Here is a 22,269-nt window from a genome sequence, read left to right on the forward strand (position 1 = left end):
TCCTCCACTACCTGAACTGGACAGCACTGAGACCGCAGTGCGCTTTTGAGAATAATGTGCTCCCACTGCCCCTTCTAACAGATGTGTCTTTGAAAAGGGCTGGGTCACCACCAATGGCCCATTAGGCCAGCTTATTCTCCCCAAGCAGAGACCCCTCCCTTGGATGTCATTTTTGGAGCCCATAACCAGCTCATCAAGATAGTGCAAAACCCCGGGGAACCTGAAACCTTCTTAGATAGACATTCCAAAATTATTTGAACTTCTCAGTATGCACAAGAGACTGAGGAACCCAATGGCATACACATATCGATGTAGAATAACCCCTCAAATTGGAAACCTAGCAAGTGGAAATCTTCTCAGTGTACAGGCAGGTAACAACCTAAAAGTCGATTCAGTATTAGGGGTGGGCGGAACTCGCTGAGTTTTACTCACTGGAAATTCTGTTGAGTTACATAAAAACTCAGCAAGATTCTGCAGAGTTCTGCCCACCCCTACTTCACCTGCATTATAGTTGTGCACAATGCACATTCCATTTGTCAGCTGTTGCTCACGCACAACGCTCGATTGGAGCTTGAGCAGACATTGCAGCAGTTCCCTTCAATGAATGCATCCTTCCTAAATGTTTTCTGGCGAATTACAGGCAGCACTCACTTGTGAGTTCATGTGTCCCTTTAACAAATTGAACGTTCAGTGTTCATTCATTATTGCGCAGAAAATCATAAAAAATGTTCTTGTTGTTGCGTGGTTCATTTTTTCCTGCTCTTCTCCAGAAAGACAGCTTGTTAGTTTTTAGATGTTCATTTTCCAAATCCAAAAAGTCAAGTGATATGATAAATTGTATTTGATGTTGGTGAACAGGATTACTTACTTCATGGCTGCATAGTCAAATCACTTCAATCATTATTTTATTGTACAAGAAGCTAATTCTTAAACCTGGGCATGTTTTAGAAAAGCATTGCTTAGTTATTTGTGTGCTGGAAAAGCCAGTAATGAAACACCCTACACCACGAATGCTGGTGTAATATTGCAATTACTAACAAGGCTGTTATAAATGTTTGTTACTGAAAGGAAAGTGATTGGTCAGCAAACGATCGGGGCCGGCACTTAACTTGTGATTAGAAGACAAGAACATTCCTTGGATATGTAAGTTACTTAGAAAGCTATCAAACTTTCGCTGATGGCAATGGGACATAAATAAAGTGCCTTTGACACTGCAGTGCACGCACACATGAAAATGCTTTTTTTGTTCAAGCCTGATAACACCCATGATCAGCTTGCCCAGGCCCACATTTTTTTGTGGAACTTAAGTCGAGTGATCATCATCATTCAGGGAAGCGCATTAGAGCCCTGCACCTTTACAACTGAATACATGCACGTTCCCGGGCACTCTGGGCATAAATCCTCCACTACACACATAAACTGCTCATCTCCCCCATGTTAAGCACCCCCTTATGTCTCGCCTATATCACCCAGAGCTTTTTCATCTCTGGGACTTGCTCACTTGGTCTCCACTTGAATACTACCTTGTAATTCCTTAGCCCAGTACACACCCCCTACACCTCACTCCTGAGCCAGGCTCTGGGTTTCCAGTCAAAGTACGGATTATACTCCATTTAACTGATATTCCTCTATGCCTCCCTCACATGCCCCTGCTGCCCTGACTTATCCTACTCACTGCGTAACAGCCCCTCAATCCGTCTCCCTCTTCGAACCCCCCTCCATCTCTGACCCAACAGCTAGTTCATCAGGCTCCAGACTGCAGTTGGCATGGTCCAGCAGATGACAAAGTAGTGGGCAAAATGGCAGGGCAGTGGCCCTGGAGGCTCAGAGCCAAGGCTGGTGGCAGAGGTGCTCATGCTGGCAGGGGAGGTGGTTGCCCATGTCCTCCCAATCATCTTCCCATGCCCCTCCATGACCACCCTGACACACAATCAGGCTCTGACAATACCCGGATCAGAGACCAGCTGGAGCATGCACCCCCTGCTAGGGATCCTATGTCAGCTGTGTTCTGTGCGTATGCACCCACCTGCTTCAGTGCCCATGTCTCCACGAGGTCCACCCTTGGTGTCCTTTTCCCTCTCATTCTAGGAAAAGTGTCTGACTGTGCTTTTAGAACATTACCGTCCAGAGTTTCTCCCGACAATTTGACCGTCACTGCAACTTTTTTTACCTTAAAAAGAACATCATACTATTGTACCATTCCTATGTGTTGTTGCCTGGAAGGTCGTGTGGGTGTTTCATGCTTTCCATTTCTATATAATTAACAGAATCTTCTTTAAAGTTTAAAGGTAGTGAAAACGGGTGGGCACCAGTAAACTCTGCAACGCAGAGGTTGAGAGAATTTTTGCTGAACTCAGTGGCAAAACTCTACAAACTCTACCGGCGGAGTGGAGTTAACGCCTACCCCTACTTATTATCAGCCTCTGCCATCAATGCACCTTGGCAAAATCCAGATGTATGTTGATAGCCTGATCCAGGGAAGGATATTTCACCAAGCATTAGCATGATCAATTGCTCCATTCATGGAACTCCCCGGCGGAGCAGATAGGCTGTGTATAAGGTGAAATTCCACTGGTTCCTTCTTGGGTACCACCACCAGAGGTGAGCAAGCAAAACCATACAATGGCACCATGCTGAGGGGGCCTGTACCCAGCCCAACTTCCTTTCCTTTTTCCCCAGGCTACTCCATTACTTGCCTTGGAGAACTACTAATATTTGCAAAATGTGCACCCCCCCCCCCAACACAGCACCTTGTGGTGGGATCCTAAGGTGCCTCTGAGACCATCACAGAGTACCTGTGCTGCATTCTTGTTGACTTAAGTATTCAGCCAAAGTGTAAATTCCTGTAAACTAATGGGGAATGATTATTTTCAAAGGCAAAATACTCATCATTGTTTCTGTTGGCTCTTGCTTCTTCTTTTTTTGTAAAATTTGAACTCAGGGTGTGCTGCAGAAGAATTAGTTATGCCTAACCTTACAGGTGCCTGGGGCCTCCTGCATGTGTTTTCATTGTATGTCCAAAATGCTCCAAGTCTCTCCTTCCCTTCTCCCTTTGCTCCCTGCACTGCACGAAAAGGTAAGTGGCACACCAAAGCACTTACACAGCTTTGATCCAAAACAAGACCTGGCAAGTGACGTTTTTCTACTTCCATGCTCCATCACAATGTTTGCCGAACTGCTGGTGGGTCACAAAAGTCCAATAAATAAATAAATATATGTTTAAATTCTGTATTTATCTTATCACATCTGCTGCACTTCAAAGATAGAGGTCAAACATCGGCCTATGTCTTCTGACAAATTGCTGCTTATTTTTTTAACATGGGAATTGATGTTTACAAACTCCTCAGACTTTGCAGTCACAGAAAGAAAAGAAAAGTGAATTATGTGGCAATCTTGCTAGCGGCAGGGCGTGTGAAAGAAAATGATGTGTGATGTAATTGTTTGTACCACACAAAAAAATGTAAATACTTGTAAATGACTTGTTCACATTCAGCAGTTAGGAATGCAAAAATGAAGCACATTTCTTTGTAATTCTGATGTGCGATGGATACAATGATTTTAATAAAATCAAAACAAATCAAGGCACTTCACTTGGTAATACACAAATTACAAATATTCACTGAAACCTGATTTCCACACATTATCGTTGGTGTGCAATATAGTTTTAGCAGTAAAATTGTATGTCTGTGCAAACGTAGTAGAATTTCAAAGGGAAATGTGCTGTCTGTTAATGATGCACTACCAAACAGTTCTTTATTTACATTAAGAAATTGCTCAGCTCATCTACATTAAAGATAGGTGGGTCGCAAAACTGTGCCATTCTACAAATTGGGCTGTGGGTCTAAAAAGTTTAGAAAATAGTGCTTTATCATATTCTTTCCAGAAATTACCCCCAAACTCATCATGTGCAAAACAACACTGCAAGGAAAATTGTGATCCCCTTTATCCAATTTACTCGGGTTTCATCTATCTTCTGCCTGCACTGAGTGTGGGAGCAGTCCCTAGCATGTCAGCATTTCTTGCAGCACTTTGCCGCCTCCCTTGTCGACGCCTCCAGGAACGGAACAAATATTTCAACAAAAGTACCCTTACGCATCTTTTCTTTAAATTCTGACATGTGTACTCCTAATTGCTCTCACTCAGATTGCACGGATCCCAACTCCATACAAGCAATGGTAAACTAATACCTGAGACAATTGTCATGGCTGTTTGAGCTGACATCACCCCTTCTAGCTACCTGTGCCCAGGCGATTTGACCCAGCAAATTGGCTGCTCTCTTAATGGTTGGTGCTGATGTCAGGGCAGTCTGCACTATCAGCGGTACTGGCTGTTGTTCTGGCTTCTGGAGCCATCCATGCCCATGACATGGTGCCATTTGGGGCGTACCATAGGGGCTGAGATCCCTTGACTCTCCTCACCACTCCCAAACAGGGCCACTGACCTCTTCACTCTTGTCATGCTGTCTTCCTTAGGCACTCCCAAAGCTACAGCACCTCTAAGGATTGTAGACAACACTCCAGTCTGAACAGCCATGGCACGACACTAACTAGATTGGCTACCAGGTTTGGCTGTGGCTCGAACGTGGGGCCCAGCTGCTACCCACCTATTTTACACCCTGCCACGGGTGGAGGGACAGCCCGACTTACTACCATTACCATGCGATTCTTTCTACTCTGCAATATACTATCGGTAAAGGCACCCATAAGAACCACCAAGTTGCCTCTGGATCCCCATTTGACCAATGTTTGAAACACCCCATGCCTCTGTATTCTCTGTGGGGCTCGGATGCATCCCCTAACTTACCTGCCATGGCTTGTCATTGGCCTCTTTAGTACTGTTGAAAAGGCTTACTTTGGGGATACCCCTGATGCCCTTGGCTGCTCCAGAACCTCTACAGCTGCTGAAGTTTCGACCTTTTCCAAGCAAGTAGTTCTGGTCAGAGCAATGCCAACCATTCCTCCATGGAATCTAGCATGGTCATAGCTAAATCCATGTTCCAATCCATAGTAAAGTGACTCACTGCCCTCATATTGCACTTTGGGGTCATTTTTAATACACAACCAGCCAAAAGTAAACACAGAATGATGAAAACACATTATTGATGCCCCCTGCCAAAACAGTTAAAGCTCCAACAATTGCTGAACTCGCAACTAGACACCACACCACACTCTCCTCACCCTCTTCTCCTTACCTCTTGTTTTCCCAGCTCTTGGTGGAGGACAAGTGAATGGCTCCACAGGTGTAAGTGTAAAGGGGGTTCATTATAGTCAATGCCAGCACACAAAAAACTGCAGGCCTCGACCAAGGGCCAACACAAAAAGGGAGAGGAGCTTACAGGTAAGCACAGCAGCTGGTGCCCCACAATGAGCTGCTTGAAGACAGACTGGACATAAAACTTACACACAGGTGCATTGTAAAGAGCTGCTGTAACACTGTTGAAATTTCCAAAAGACCACTAAAGAATCATTCAATGTGCTTCAAGGTGCCAGTTCCATGCCCTAAACACAAGAGTATGCAGAAGCAGGATCAGGTGCCATTACTCAGAAGGGTTGCACCTAGCCCTTTTTGCAGTGTCATCCTCAGATTTTTCTCTTCCGTTGCTGAATTTGCTGAAGATGTGGGGCTTGGACTGGGAGTCCCGGACACAAAGGCCGGCACAAGGTGTACATATTAGCTCTCCAGAGTCACTCATGATCACGCTCCTGGATCTCTGAAATTACAGGACTACCCTGCTGCCAGATGATCGCCCTGATTCTTGCAGGGCTGCTTTTCTGTCTGAGAATGAAGAGTGGATCTGCTTTCCTTTATCCCAGGCTACCTGGAGGGTTTCCAAGGGTCATTTTCTGGACCTGCCTGAGCCCTGCTGCTGGCCTCTGCTGGAGTGAGTCCTGATCCCCGAGAGATATCCTCCAGGTCCTGGACCCTTGGCTGGCATTGGTGAGCTTCGCTCCTTAGTGAAAGATGAAAACTCTAAAGTTTGGGCGCCTCACAGCCACGAATTGGACCGTTTGCGCTGAAACGCTGCTGCCTGCAATGACTGCCAATTCAAAGATCCAGTGAAACCTGTGCTTTGCACCAAAACTGTCTGTGGTAACTGGCAACAAGAGACATGCATGTTGCGCCACAGCAACAAAAGCCCACAACGACTGTCAACATGAAGCTACAGCAAAGACCACCTCCAACGCCCAACCAACTCTTTGCATTGTAGCGAAGCCCGAGTGCAATGCCCGACCTGCTCTTCGAGCAACAGCTATGACCATCCTCGAATCTCAGCCTCAGGACTTCCTCCACCACAAACGGAACACTTCTCACCAGAATTAAAAGATAACTTTCCTACTGGACTAACCTGGTTTCTGTATGTGACCCAAGCCCATTGCGATTGGTCTAAACTTGTGACTTTCACCTAGTCTAGTCCGGTCAGATGACGGCAAGTGACACTTTGTTATTTTAGACTCTATTTTCACTAAAACCTTTAAAATTGAATATTTTGTTTTCCACTGGTTGGATTTTTGTCATTCTGGTATCATTTCTTTTATTAAAATGTACTCTATTTTTGTAGATTGGGTTGGGATTTTTCTTGTGTTGTATCCCCACTTTATTACTGGTTGTATGCTGCATAAATGCTTTACACATTGCCTCTAAATTAAGCTTGACTGCTTTTGTGCCAAGATATCAGAGAGTCCGTTAAACACAGGTTAATTTATTGACTTTCGTGGTTCAACCTGACAAGAATTGTTATTATTGCCTGAGTGGGACTTACACCCCCTTAACCAATAACCTGTCTTTTTACGTTGGTGTTCAGTGGGTAGCTCCATTGCTTCTGTCTGTGCAGCGCCACTCAGTGTTTCGTGCAAAACTAATGATACCATATAAGTAATCTTAGGTCACTTTTGACCTTTTTTTAAATTCCTCTTGATTGGCTGATTTATCCTTTTTTGCAAATTCAATTCCTGACTCAAATTTGCTCCACCTGTGATACTGCTTAAAAAGATAGAGGGTTAGGCACAGAGAAGTTTAGTCACTTTTGTAGTTTACCTTGACAATGATTGTGCTTGTTGCCTGAATCAGGCTTCCATTCCCTCAACCGGTAATTCAATGTATCATGCACATGCTTTTGTGCTTGACAACAATATGCCTACTTAGTAACAAAGGAGCCTTTTCATGCTCGAAAGCTAACATACTTGCAAGGGCAATTTCTGGATAATGCTGTGGTCCCTGCTATACTAAACAAGCATTTTCAATGCAACGGGTCTCGCATTTCTCCGAGTTAGAGCTATTAGCAGTTGTGAACTCCCAACCGGACTTTTCTTGTCTCATTAAATAGAAAAAAATGAGCTCAATTGCACAGCTAAATGAGATCGTGCTGCAAAAAAAGAGAGAAAAAGTAGTCCACAAACCGGATGGAAAACAGCGAGCCTAGTATGTTTTCAGTACTTGGTCACTGCGCTCGAGGAGGACTAAACACCGGAAAAGGCATGACGTATGCATGCCTTCCACTAATGAAAGCAAGCACATTTTAAAAGGCAAGCCCACAAACCAATGAAAGACACTGATCTGACATAGGCGTCTCGTAAGCGATATGCATGGGCAAGCGCATGCTATGCAGGCTCGACCCTAAAAAGCACTCATCTTCACTTCTGCTTGCAAAAATATCACTAGATCCATACTGCCAAGCATTTTGGAAATGGAAATCACCAAACAATTTCAAGATTACTTGGAAACTAATAGGCTTCTACACAGTCACCAATCGGTTTTTAGGCTGGGGAAAAAATTTAAACCACATTGATATATATATGCATGAAAACATCTTGTCAGCCCTGAGTACTACTTGACCAGCACCACTGATTCTCCTAGATCTTTCAGCCGCCTGTGACACGGCCGAACACCACATCTTGATTGACTGATTGAAAATTGGGTAGCATGTCATACAGTGCCCTAGACTGCATCACATTTCTGAAGGAGGCACTTCAAAGGGAGTCAGAGATCCCTGTGTAGGTGGGTGAGGTGAGTGTCCACACCCTCCTGCTGTGGGTTGCATGGGGCGGTCCATGGGATGCCCCTGATTCCCTCCAAAGGCATACCCTCAGGAGACAAACTGACTGTACCCCACCTCTCTGTGATACAGAATCTGTGTGCCTCCTGACTGCCTCTTTGCCCCCTCCTGACTGCTTCTTTGCGCTTGCGTCTGAAAAATGGTGGCCATGAAAAGGAGGAAACATCCCCTCATGATCGCGCCAGTGCAATCTGTATTATGAAAGGAGCCACACAAGCATCTGTAGTTTCTTCTGTATTAACACACAAGAATGACCAAGAAGCTGGGAACACGGAACTAGTTGTACAGTTTTCTTTAAAAGTCTTAGCATTAAATCGTGCTTGTAGAAGAGTGATTGAAGTGAGTATTCCTCTGTATTTCCATGACAGAGGTCTTGTTCAGCAATCAGTCTCTGCCAAGAGGTTTTTCTATATGGATTTCCACTCCTGGACCTAGGAGCACTGAGTGCACTCAGGAGTGCACTGAAGAGTGCCTGGGTGGTTTCAAAAACTCCTGTGATGTACATCCAAGACCGGTCTGCTAATGGATTCAACATCAAACTAAGCCCTCCCTATCCAACTTAAGGCTTCCCTGAAACTCTAGCTATATCTGAGAAAATTTGAATGAAAGGCTGTTTTGTTTATTGTTGTGGTCTTATACTGAGAATAGTGGCTCCTGATGTCCTGGCAGTTTACACCCTTCTCCCAGCATTCTACCCTCTGAATCCATTGTTACCCGTGTCTTTGGAAAGTCTGTTTTTGACTTCACATGCATCAAAATACTCTCTGTAAGCTCTGTAAGGGTAAAACGTACGTGGGAAAAGCTCGGGGTTTAAGCATTTTCTGTTTTACTCTGAGTTGAACAGTCTCCCGTAGCAAAGTTCTATTTACTTTCAGATCCATTTCAGATCTACTTTTCACCTATGAATTTAAATTTAGAATTGGAATTTGTAACTTTAAAACATCTTCCCTAAACACAGACTATTATAGCTAAAGAAAAAACATGGTACTGTACAGTACTGTGAGTGGTAATGAGCAAAACACCAATATGACATAATAAACTATGTAGTCTGTATTAATACTGATTGACAGGGTGGCCCTACATTCTTAACCATCTCTTAAAACCCATACTCCTGTTGTACTGAAATTTGACCATTTAATTTGAAGGAGGTGAAGGTGGACAAGTACTTCCAGAATGTTGAATGTGGCTGCTAGGTTCAGGAGACAAAATAAATACCCATAGGTTGAATGCTGGCTCATGGATGGAGGAACCATAGTATGTCATGTTGGGAGGATCGGTAGGTCATAAAGAGTACCGGGGGTGCTCCAGACGGTGGACACTTCAGAAGAGGTGGTGAGTGGAGGATCTTGTGTATTAGTTGGCCAATTAGGATGCTTTTCTTAAGTAAAACACTAGGTAATTTTAGAATCAGGCATGTCATACAAAGGCAGTCTTTAATAAGGTATGCTTCCGTCTGTGGTTGATGGTGCTGTCTCTACAAATGATCACTGGTAATTTTCTAGGTTTGCTGAATTTGGTGACTGGCCCAACATGAGCTGTGACACTGTATGCTACCAATTATTTAAGTTACCACAGTCACATCAAGTCAGCTGATTGGCAGATTTCAGGTCAGGCAATAACTTAGTTGAAGGCTGTTACATGCATACTCTGCATGCAATACGTGTGGATGGTGGGAGCATTAGCGACCAACCCTTCTTCCCTCAACCTGCGTCCTGCTAAGTAGGCCATGGCCAATAATTTTTCTTATGCTGACATCACTTGGTTCTCCCTTTGTTAAATAGTTACAAATGACAAAGAGCATCAGGCATTGAATGAAGGGAGGAGGGATGATGCTGGGCTGCAGAAAGTGGAAACTGTAAACCAGCTGAACCTGTCTCTGCTGTCATTGCTTGCATTACGTTTGTCTCATCTCCAGGACCCAGGAGCTCCTTAAGTACTCTAGTGGTATGCAATGGCCGTGCACCCTGGTGATGCTTGCATTCTTATTCTGGGATGAAACTGTGCAAATCAGGTCTGTCCGTAAGCACAAGTATATGAGAGACATAATGTGGGAACTGCCCGTCATGTATGGCTGATTTCTCCACTTTATGCCATAAGGTGCAAATGGTTCTTCATAACTGAGCCAGCTCCTTCAGCAGTTGTTTGTAATTGCTAATCATATTTCATACCTGAGGAGCACACCTGTCCTAATCTTGCTTTTGTAACCAATTTGTTGTCCTTAATATTTCAAGTTTGTGGAAACGAAATACAATGTTTCACTTTTTAAACTTAATGTTTTTATGACAACTGGCTCGTCAGGTTGACAGGCGAACTAATGTAATATTATTTTTTAACAAAATAAATTAAAAAGTAAGCAAGTCTTATTTCTGAAAATTCATGAGAAAGTCACACCTAAACTTGGAGTAAGACATAATTACTCTCTGAAAATGCTTTTTGAATCAGGCCTGGAATTTCAGGAGTGTTTCACACATAAGACAGGAGTATGACACACAACTCAAAGAAGAGGTCAGTGATTGTAACTTTCTGACTTCGTAAAAATGTTGATGTATTTTTACCTTACCAAACCAACAGTGATGGTGGGGAAACTGAAAAATCACCATCTGGTGTGGATGTCGTGTCTCCTGCCTCTGCTCACTATTTTTAAAACCCATGGGTGAGATGATGCAGTTGCCCATTTGTAGATCAGCTTTTTATTTCTTCATTAAAAGCATTTCTGGACCGCAAACTTCTCCACAAGGGTAGTGTCAGGGCAACTGTTCATGCAACACCATGCCTCAAAAAGTGGGGCTATACGGCTTGATGTCATCAAGCATTTCAAATTTCATTAAGATAATACAGCTTAGATAAGTCCGGTTTTTATAATTGTTTTATTTTGCCTGTCATGTTAGGATGCACAAATCCTTTCAAAGTGTCTGCCCTTGGCTTACGCTATAGCCCTCGACTCCACAACAAAACAAACATACATTCTAACACTCATTTTTTAGCCCTCGTGTATGGTTGACCAATTGTAAATGTTTTTTTAAAGATCCAGGTAAGGTGTAAGGTTTTTTTTGCCGCTATGCTGTATATTTCGCGTACAATAGACATGGGCATTTTACTGGTAAAAAAAAGACAAAAGGATTTCTTTAAAAAAATCGCTTGCAATCGGCAGCTGGAATTTTATAAGGCCTGCTATGACTATGACTGATCCAGTAGATACCTTTTTACAGTGGATCAATCGGGGAGGGTATTCGTGTTGCAGATGCTGAAGATAGGGTGACTCAAATGCACTGGCACCCAAGCGTCACACGGAAGGACAGCCGACTTGTCCAGACCAGCTGAATGACCAGGCCTCCAGGCGCTGGCACCCCAGGTTAGCTTTCCAAAGATGCCTCTGAAGGTGCCAAATCTAACACCACGCCAGCACCGCCGAGCTGAATGCGCTAGGGGAGCAGATGTGAAGTCTCACAAATGTGTTTGCAGCTGCACGTCTTTGTTTACTCACCTCAGGCCTTGGCTGAAATTTCTCCAAGGAGGTGTCTCCCAAGCCGCTTGAAATAGCGCTGAGGCGCGGAGGGCGTTATTCCCAGGCGCCCCTTCGCACCTTTCTATTTACTCATGTGGCTGTGGAGCCCGCGGTCTCGCCCTGGGAACAAGCGCGCCGTTATCACGGGGTAAACAAGGCTCTCGTTGCACTGTCTTAGGCGGTAGCTGAACCCGCGTGTTCACCGGCGCCCTTCCTCGTGCGTAAAGGCCTTTTGCATAATCATATATCGCAAACCACATTCGAAAATATTTAAAAGAGGCACCACAGTCCCATTATAATAATCCCCTTCTTCACGGTTGCAATGGAGCTGCATATCTGGCCGCAAGGAAGCTACGAAAAAACCTTTCTCCCTGAGTGGGTGTAATAATATATATATATATAATCGGTGTGCATAGGCCGACTGCACCTAATGCACTGTTGAAAGGTAGGCCCCGGCCGATATTAAGCGCCGCAACCTATCGCACTCAGCCGCGTGATTTTTTGTCTGGTTTTGCTATGTTGGAAGTCATAGAGTAGTTTCACAAATATGTGCCCTGATCAGGGTATAGAACACGGCGCCAAGACCCGCAGACTACCCAGCAGTCAATGAGCAGTCCAATAGCAGGTCCTATACCTGGCAATAAACACGCTGACACCCCGATTGTAGTTTCTCTGGTCGACAAGTGCCGAGACGCAGGCAAAATCACTGTAGTGTCCTGCTGGACACGTTCTAGTGTTTTGGCCAGCCTCTCTGGTGAGGGCTGGCCTCCCACATACACCCCACACCCACCCAACACAGGCGTCACCGGTCAGGTGACCCTGGCAATAAAAGGGGCCTGGCGCACGTGCCCAGGGCCAGTTCTACCTACCAAGAAACCGAGTACGTGTGTCTCATTTTAGTAGCATGGGGGCCTAGGGCCCCAACACTACATTGGCGACGAGGGAGACTGCCCCATTCGTGCACCGGCTGCTGCTGTATACAGAAATGGGCATCAAGCTGCTAAAAAAAAAAAAAAAGGGAAGGAAAGAGGTGAAAATGTAGACACCTGCTGCCATCGGGAGTGTGAGCTGCACAGACGACGCAGAAAAAGTGAGTGCCGGAAGGCAGGCGAGTCCGCACTTAAAAGCGCACAAATGCCCCCCCCCTCGTGTCGATTGAAGCGTGCCACAGCGTGTGGGAAGGCTGCTGGGACCACGCTTGAAATGCGCTCACGGTGCTGTCGCGCACCGTGAATAAAAAGTAAATGCTGCCGTGCGGAGGGGTGATCCTCTGCACCCAAAACCAAATGAAAAGGAACATGCCTAGGGCCGCCCCCCCTCGAATAAAATGGCAAGTTATGGCTGGGGCCAGTAGCCCCCAAGATAAGCATGCGGTCCGCAGCGTGTGCCAGGCTGCGGCCGCGAGTGAAGGACGCGGTGCAATCGGGCACCGAGAATAAAGCAAATGACCGGGGTCGTTTTCCCCTTTTCTTTTCACTCATGGTGCTCTCGCGCACCGAAGCAAATATGCCCAGGGCCGCCCCCACCCCAAAAATGCCAGCAAGACGGCCCGCAGCACAAAGGAAGGCTGCTGCGGCCAAAAACGAAACCGAAAGTACACCGGTGCACACACGCACCGAAAACTTGAAATACATGGTGCAGACACGCACCGAAAGAAGTCTGAAACACAAGGTGCAAACACGCACCAAGAGCAAGGTAAATTGCCAACGGCCACACTCCCCCCAAAAGGAAAATGCGTGCATAATAATTCGGAGGTGCAGACACGCACCGAAAACAATTTGAAATATAGAGGTGCACACACGCACCAAAAACAATTTGAAATATGCAGGTGCAGACACGCACCGAAAACAATTTGAAATAAAGAGGTGCAGACACGCACCAAAGTACTAAAATGCCCAGGGCCGCGCCCCCCTTTATGAAACAAACCAACAAGAATTTCGAGTAGTGAAGGATTGAGGTGCTGACACGCACCTGAAAAAAAACAGTGCAGGGAGCCCCCACCCCCTCACTAAAATCCGTGCCCTCTGCATGCCTCTTCAAACGAGGCTGTACACTGCTGAAGAAAAGAGAAGAGAAAAAGTAGAAAAGAAAGAAAAGACACTTACCTGCAGCCCTCTCCAGCCTGGTTCCTCTCCGGTGTCTGTCTCCAACAAACAAACAAACAAGAGGAAGAAAGAATGTCTTTCAAGCAGGGAAAAGTGCACTAGTGGCATCCAGTGGCCAAAGTTGGTACTGCACCCTAATCCTGTGTTAAAAGGAAAACAAGATTGGATGAAGGCAAGTCTACAGCAGCACTTTCAGAAAGTGACTGCTCCAAACCAAGAGTGCGCCCCTGGATGGAAATAGCGCAGAAGATGGAAACGGCAAGGAAGAAGGACGCGACGCAGAAGACGCTGCACAGGGAAGGAGAAGACTACAGCTGCTCCAAGCAAGCTGCACCCATGAGAAATGAACGTAAGTGCCACGTAAGGCACGAAGAGTGCGCACATGGACAGCGCAGCCCCTGGCGGCCATCCAACACCATCGCCGAAAGAACGCCACGTCTCAGCAGTGAGGAACATCACCGCAGGACAAGAAAGGGACATGCCAGGCAATAACACAGGACGCCCAGAAAAGAAAACAGACTATGTCACATGTGCAGGGAGCTGCACCAGAGAACGTGACGACATGGAAAAGCGCCCGCAAAATTGGAGAGAGCACCCGAGAGCGTGATGTAACGCACGGGACAAGAGGCCGTGCCAGCCGGCCCTCCTGCAACGCAATATGGCCACCGTTGGCCCATCACACAGAAGGTCATCCGAAGCGACCAACCCTGCAAAGCACACTAAGACTTCAAGCAAGACCCAGTGCCAAGAAAGCACTGCCTTGAGGCACAAGCACTGCGCCCTCAAGTGAGCAGGAAGCGGAAAAGAAAGTGACCCCATGTCACTGCCCTGCAACGGGCCAGAGACTCAGCAAGGAGAGTCCTCCCCCACACTGCCTCAAGACGGAATCGGCAGAGACTCGCAACAGGCAAGAGGAGAGTCACACCAGGAGTGTCCTCCCCCACACTGCCTCAAGACTGAGTCGGCAGTGACTCACAACAGGCAAGAGGAGAGTTGCACACCCCAAATGGCACGATGCCACCCAGCAACACTGAGAAACACCTAGTCCTTGGAGAGGACAGGACCTTCTAAAGGTCCACACAACAAAGGAGAAGAAAGCGTGGCGCAGCACCACGCTATGAAGAAGGAAGAAAGGAGAGTGTGTGACATCACCTGTCACACTGCAGCACCTGACGACCACAGAAGAACAAGAACGGAAGATCAACAGGGTGGAGAGATGGAGGACTCAAACAAAGGAAGAGTGCACCCACAGACAAGACAGCCACCGGTGTGCGATGACGTCACTGGAGACAGCTCGGCGGGAGTGCCAAATGTAAGACGCCATGCGCGAACCGCGTACTTACCCCACACGTCAAAGGTGACCATCCAAGCCACCTGTCATCGGCTGCTTGAAGCAGATGGCACCACTGCTAGCTAGCATCTGCACATGAGCAAAAGAAAGACTGCACTCGCTGTGACAAAGTTACTCCAATCACCCTTACTCCAGCAACATCACTTGTCGTCCAGGTCTCCCAACGGCAAATGTCATCATTGCCATGTGCATCACGGTATCCATCAAAGGAGCAGTTAAACAACCAGAATGGAGTCCTACACCTCTGCTTGAATGCTCTGAAGAACTAGTCAACCAATGACCAACTGCTCGCCCTATCGGTATCCTGCTCTCGGTGACAAGAGCAAGTCGTGACCCAGATCCATCTACCCCTGTAATTGCACGAGCGACTAGGCAGTGGCTCCTAGGAGGTCTTGCAGCTGCCCCATGTGGCACATAAGCAGCCCCAGCGCAGATCACAAGCAGTCCCGTGACAACCCAGACAAGGGTCCTCTCAAGCTTGAGAGAGGATTGGACATTGCCCCACCGATGAAGTCAAAGAGACAACCAGGGCTGTGCAATGGAGACTCCCAACAGGTCACAGCACACCAAGACTGTCTTCAGTGAATTAACATGACACCAACTAGACACCCTCCTGGCAACGTGATAGACAATTACCCTGAGTCCGTCTGAGAGCCCGCATTCACCTGATCCATGTCGGCAAGCGCCCTGACCACGGAACATCCACCCTTGTGGTTGCACGAATGATTTGACCATGGCTCCTGTCGGAGAACCTGCAGCGGCCGGCAGATGGCCCACACGCAGCCCAGCACAGTCCATGCCAATCCCGTGGCAAGCCCATCGAAAAGGCCTAGAGGAAATTCCATAGTGAAGAATCCAAAACCGAGAGGTGGCCTGGAAGCAGCTCTGCCATCAGAGGGTCAGAACATACAAAGGCTTCAGAGGAGGACCTCACAACATCCAAGATATCATCCGTCTTCGAGGGATTGGCCTTCGTGAAGCCAGGATGTCTTGGCAAGCAGATTCACAGTGGACTCCACCAACGCTCGTGATGCACCCAATTCGAATGATACGCCCTATTTGAACAAACTGAACTGTAAACACCACCAGCCTCGCCACGAGTGCCCACAGGACGGAAGCATGGTGCATCAGTGGACATTTGTCCAACCATCTGACTGTCAGAGTCCAGATTTCTTCCACACTTTGTTCGTGCCCGGCTGTGACTGGTTAAATCATGAACTCGTGCAGAAGGATCAGGGTGCTCCCAGCTGCACCTGCCCACGGCAATCCTGCGGCCTGCCTTCTCGAGGCCGAGAGACTGATGGTGGTGTGTTTTGTTACTGTGTTTTTCCCTTGCAGGTTGGACTTTGTTTTTGTTCCTCAAAGTTTTGGAGGAATGTAGTGTCCTGCTGGACACGTTCTAGTGTTTTGGCCAGCCTCTCTGGTGAGGGCTGGCCTCCCACATACACCCCACACCCACCCAACACAGGCGTCACCGGTCAGGTGACCCTGGCAATAAAAGGGGCCTGGCGCACGTGCCCAGGGCCAGTTTTACCCACTAAGAAACCGAGTACGTGTGTCTCATTTTAGTAGCATGGGGGCCTAGGGCCCCAACACTACAATCACCTTTTGTTACTTTACCTACCTTGCCAGGGTAAAATGAATACACAATTGTTCGGCAGTGCAGTCCCTTCCGTTCGTAGCGCCTGGAGCACTTTGCAGCAGGTGTGGAATCAATCAGTAGGAGTCCTGGTGGTTACACTTACACACATCCTGTATGTCGTGCTCTGTGTATTCAGCCGTAAATAATGTGACAGAGATATCGTGGATATCTGATGTTCAGTATTTGAAGCTAGTTCTTCCATGGAAGGAACCTTTGGTTATTAAAATAAGACAATAGAAGTTCCAGGGCTCTCTTCAGTAGGCCACTGCAGCTTGCACAACCCATTGCCCCTGCCAGCACTTCCTATGACAGTACAATACAGCTACTAACCATCACACTCCTACAACTGTGACAATTCAGAATATTCCATCCCCCTAAAGCTGTAAGAAAGTTTTGGGCAGCAGGTATTAGTCACTTTTAATGTATATTGGATGAATAAATAAATATTGTTGTCATCACCTCCGAAAGTAGACATACAGCACCACTATGTGGCAGACTGTCACAAGTGCTGGTGATGACAATTAAGTTCCAGTGCCAAGCTCCCAGAAAGCACCTGCTCATATTAAGCACTGGAAGAAACTATTGTTATGATAAAACCAATGCCGTCATTCACTTGTTCTGAGCTTTAATAGCACTTGGAGCAGAAAATAACATACATGAAGCTGAAAATGAATATTACCAAATTACACAATTTTATGCTTACTATCAAAACGTGCTACCCTCATTAGTTAAGTTTTCCAATGTATTTTAAAATGCCATATTTCGCTGACATAGTAAATTAAATAATGTGTGTAGCGCTGCAGCTGTACCTACATGTCCCGGCGCTGAGATGGTTACTACCAGGAGCGTAACACAAAATTATGCCACCCCATCCCCAAATTCTGGTTATGGAACCCTGAGTCCAGTATCTCACTGACTTTCTAAGTGAGGGGCCTTGTGCTGAATGACCCCTGTCCTCATAGGTAGTCTCCTGGGCCCCAGTCCCCTTTCTCCCTGGAGAGCTGCAAAGGCCTCTGTAACTCCCCTGGCGGACACATGACCATTAGTAAAAGTGGTGATGCTGTTCCAGAGCTACGCGCACCAGGGCATTTGGGCCTGAGTCACTCAAATATATGCAAGCCTACATATCGTGATAGAGATCAAGATTTTACTAATATTTTAGTGGCATTGACGTCAGCATATGGCAATTCATATTTACATTTAAAAAGCCTAGCAGAGAAATTAACATGGAATGTAAAAATGTGTGCGTTGGAAATACGATTGACATTGTGACCTCCTCTTTTTTGGGCACTGCGTATTGCCATTCAGATGCTGTGCATTTATATTTAGGAAACTACTGACATGAATTTTCTTATTAAAAATATTATTTCTAGAGATATAGTAGACATGAAAAGTATAATATGAGTAGTGAGAGAAATGTGATTTAACCGTACTTATGTTGATCTAAATGAATCGTGGAGTTATGTGTGCAGACAAATAAATGCACATCTCAGTTGTTTCTAACGTTATGCATTAATAATGATTGCAATTAAAGAGTTTTATTTTACATATGTGTTAAATAAATGGTACGCATTTAGTGTAATATTTATTAATTATGATTATGTATTTAGGTTTTTTAGCCACTAGGCCTGAAATTTTACTCTCGCAGCAGAGGAGAAGAAATGCTGTCTCATCATGTTCCCTTTGTCCTGCATTTTTTCCTAGGTTGCTTATGTGTTAGACAAAGTCCTATTGTATTAAGACACTGAGAGGCTCATTACGAGTTTGGTGGTCAGACTGCCAGACCGCCATAGTGGTGGTTGCCAAAAGACCGCCATATTAGCGGGCGTCTAGACCGCTGTATTACGAGTTACACAGCCAGGACTGCCGACCACCAGACAAACACGCCAGACCACCAGTAATGTGGAGGACAGGAAATAGGCAGTCTGACCCCCAGCACCGACAGCCCGGAGACCAGCCACTGACCGTATTACAAGTTCAAAGTCTCAGTGGCAGATACCCATAACGGTCCACCAATGGCAGTGCGAACCACGGCGATTCGAAGTCACCAATGTAAAACACTACGGCATATTGGATGGCTTTGAAAACTACACAGCTGATACACACTGCCACACCGACACAACTGCAAAGCACATTATAAAACACACCCCTTCACACACCACAATCCTTTGTATCCCCCACGGCAAGCACTGAAGCCAGAGCAAAATATTTACCACACATTAAAGATACTAAACACCACTTTCTCCTCACCACCTCTCAAACCCAGCACACACTTTTGTCCAGACACACCCTTTTGCACATCCCCTCTTTAGAAACCCACCATCACTTGTTTAATTTATCCATTTTATTTTTTTTACACCATGTCACCCCTGAGAAATCCCCGTTTCACTGAAGATGAGTTAAAAGTCATGGTGGATGAAATCATAAGGGCAGAGCCACATTTATTTGGAGCCTAAGTCTAGCACACAACTATTGCCAGGAAAATGGAAATGTGGTAAAGGATAGTCGACAGAGTGAATGCTGTAGGCACCACCCTGCGCACAAGAGACAACATTAGGAAGAGGTGGAATGACCTCAGGGGGAAGGTCCATTCCATGGTCTCCAGGCACCAGCTGCAAGTCCAGAAGACTGGCGGTGGTCACCCCTCCTCCCTTACAACTCACATCCTGGGAGGAGAAGCTCTTGACCATCCTGCATCCTGAGGGGCTGACAGGAATTCCTGGGGGAGTGGATATGTCACCAAATTTTACTGTCATGCATGCTCACCTTTTGCCACCTTAACTGTCACCCCACTCACCAGCTCTGTGTCCACCTGTCCCTAGACCCCTTTCTAGCATCTCACAGTTGAAGAAAACTCACCTTGGGGAACAACATCCTTGTATAGTGTGTGTAGTACAGGCACTGACAGGACTGCTAAGGCCAGGAAGCACTGGTACTGCCACTCCACTCAGCCAGTGGAGTGGAGTGGCAGTACCAGTTGCTCCCATGACCCATGTCTCAGAACTCCCAATTGAAAGGTACTCACCTGGGAGAATAACATTTGTAAAGTGTGTGTAGGACAGGCACTGACAGCACTGCAACTCCTAGCCGGCACTGTCCTCCAACTCCAAAAACCAGAACAGTGTGATGATCTCCAAATATTCTTGTTTGTCAACTCCCTATTGAAGTATAGTCACCTGGGAGGATAACACATGTTAAGTGTGTCTATTACAGACACTGACAGGACTGTTAAGACCAGGAAGCACAGATTATGTCACCCCACTCAGTCACCACACTGTTCTCTGCTCCAATGACCCTTGTTACTCAACTCCACATTGAAGTGTACTCACCTGGGAGGATAATATCTGTAAAGTGTGTGTAGTATAGACACTGACAGGACTGTTAAGGCCAGGAAATACTGGTACTGTCACTCTACTCAGTCACCACACTGTTCTCTGCTCCAATGAACCTTGTTGCTCAGCTCCCCATTGAAGCATACTCACCTGGGAGGATAACATTTGTAAAGTGTGTGTAGTAAATCTGCTTACAGGGCTGCTAAGGTCAGGAGGCACTGTTACTGATGTTCCACTCAGCCAGCACAGTGCTCCCTGCTCAAAAAGCTATTGTCTCTCAATTCCCCATTGACGTTTAACCACCTGAGAGGATGTCATTCGTATGGTGTGTGTAGTAGAGAGAGTGACAGGATTGCACCTCACAGCAGGCCCTGTTTTTGAAACTCCAAACACCAGCAGAGTGTTCTCTCGTCCAAAGACCACGGTTAGTAAATTCCTAAATGTGTTGCGCCGCAGGCCTCCCCGGCCCGGGCAGGGGAACTGGTTCGGGCCGCGGTTTGTGCCGCGGTCCATTTTCCCGGCTGCGGGGCTCGCCACGGCCCCTTTTTCGGGCCGCACAATATCCGAGGCCCAGGATTGGGCATTGGGCCTTGTCATGTTCGTGGCATGGCCTGGGCAGTAGGAGTGGGCAACCCCGTCCCCCACTCCTCTTACCTGATGTCCTGCCTTTTTTGGGCTATTTTCTTTTTCCTTTTCTCTTTTCTTCTCTAGTGGGGCCATATTCTCTTTATCCCAGCATGCCTTTCTTCTTGTCTTCTTCCCTGCATGCATCTGGTTCCCTTTCTAAAATGGCGTCCTTATCTATCTCATTGTATAATCTTTTTCCTAATATAACATGGCGTTCTTGCTTCTTCCTGCATGCCACTTCCTGTTCAGGGGTATTTAAGGAGTTGGATTCTTGTTCTCCTTGCACTGCAACACTTCCTTTGGTGGTGATCATGCTCTGGTTGTTTTCTTCCGATTCCAGCCTTTATTCCTGTTTGTTCCAGCTTTCTACCAGTTATTTTTCTTGTCTTGGAAGTCTGATATTTTTTTCCACGTGTTTTTTCTTCTGTTCCAGGGAGTTCCTGTCATAGAGGTTTTTTCCCTTAGGGCTTTTTCATCTGGGACTCCTTCTGGAGGGAATGGACTGCCTTTGACGTACCATTGTCAGCAGCACCATGGCTACCGGAAAGGGCTGCCCTTACCTTGGCCAGAGCAGGACCTGCAAGAATTGAAGTCGTCCTCCAGTTCAAGTTGACAAAGGCCATAAGCAAAGGGTAGATCGTGACAAAATGAAGTTTACTCACCAGGGGGTTGGCATCTGTTAAGTGTTGGAGAGAAGTAAGAGTGACAGGACTGCAACTCACTGGAGGCAATGTTCCCTCAACTCCAAACACCAAAACAGTGTTCTCCCCTCAAATTACCCCTGTGTACCAAATCATCATTGAAGTCTACTCACCTGGGAAGAAACCATCAGTATAGTGTGTGTAATACAGGACGTTGCATCGCCACAACTCACAGGAGGCTCCTTTACTGTCACTCCAACCACCAGTCAAGTGTACAGTTGCCAAAATACCCTTCTTTGGGAATTCACACATGAAGTGTACTTACCTGAGGGGGGATGACATACAACAAGTGCATGAAGTACAGGGAGTGACATGACTGCTAAGGCCAGGAGGATCTGTCTCTCCAACTAAAAACACAAGCACAGTGTGCACTTGTCCAACTGCCCTTGTTCGTTAACTCACTATGAAAGTGTAGTCACCTGGAAGGATAACATTTGTATAGTGTGTGTCGAACAGGGAGTAACATGACTTTAAATTGCAGGAGGGCCAATCCCTGTAACTCCAATCACCAGGCCAGTGTCCATATGTCACAATGCCTCTCTCTGTGAACTCACAAATGGAGTTCACTCACCTTGAAGGGACCAAGATACAGATAATGGTACACTCTGTGATGTGGCTAGCTACCTCATCCATCTTGAGCAGCTAAGCCAAGATGAACATATTGTGGACAGGAAGGATAGCCTAACCTGTGTGGTAAAAATAATAAACCCAAGGCCTCAAGATGCATCACCTCAATGGTATTGGCTGCAGACACATTCACAATGCACTGACCACATGATGACTCCAATCACATATACCACAAATATCTGGGTCTACCTGCATTAGAGTGAACTAGACCTCAAAATGATAAAAGCCACATCCTGTCTGGGCACAGTTTTGCCTGCACTGGCAGCAAGATATAAGTCTATGTCCATCCTCCAAAGTGCTAATGGACTCTTAAATTCAGCAGCTGG

Source organism: Pleurodeles waltl, chromosome 8 (assembly GCF_031143425.1).
Source record: "Pleurodeles waltl isolate 20211129_DDA chromosome 8, aPleWal1.hap1.20221129, whole genome shotgun sequence".
In the NCBI taxonomy this organism is placed as follows: Eukaryota; Metazoa; Chordata; class Amphibia; order Caudata; family Salamandridae; genus Pleurodeles; species Pleurodeles waltl.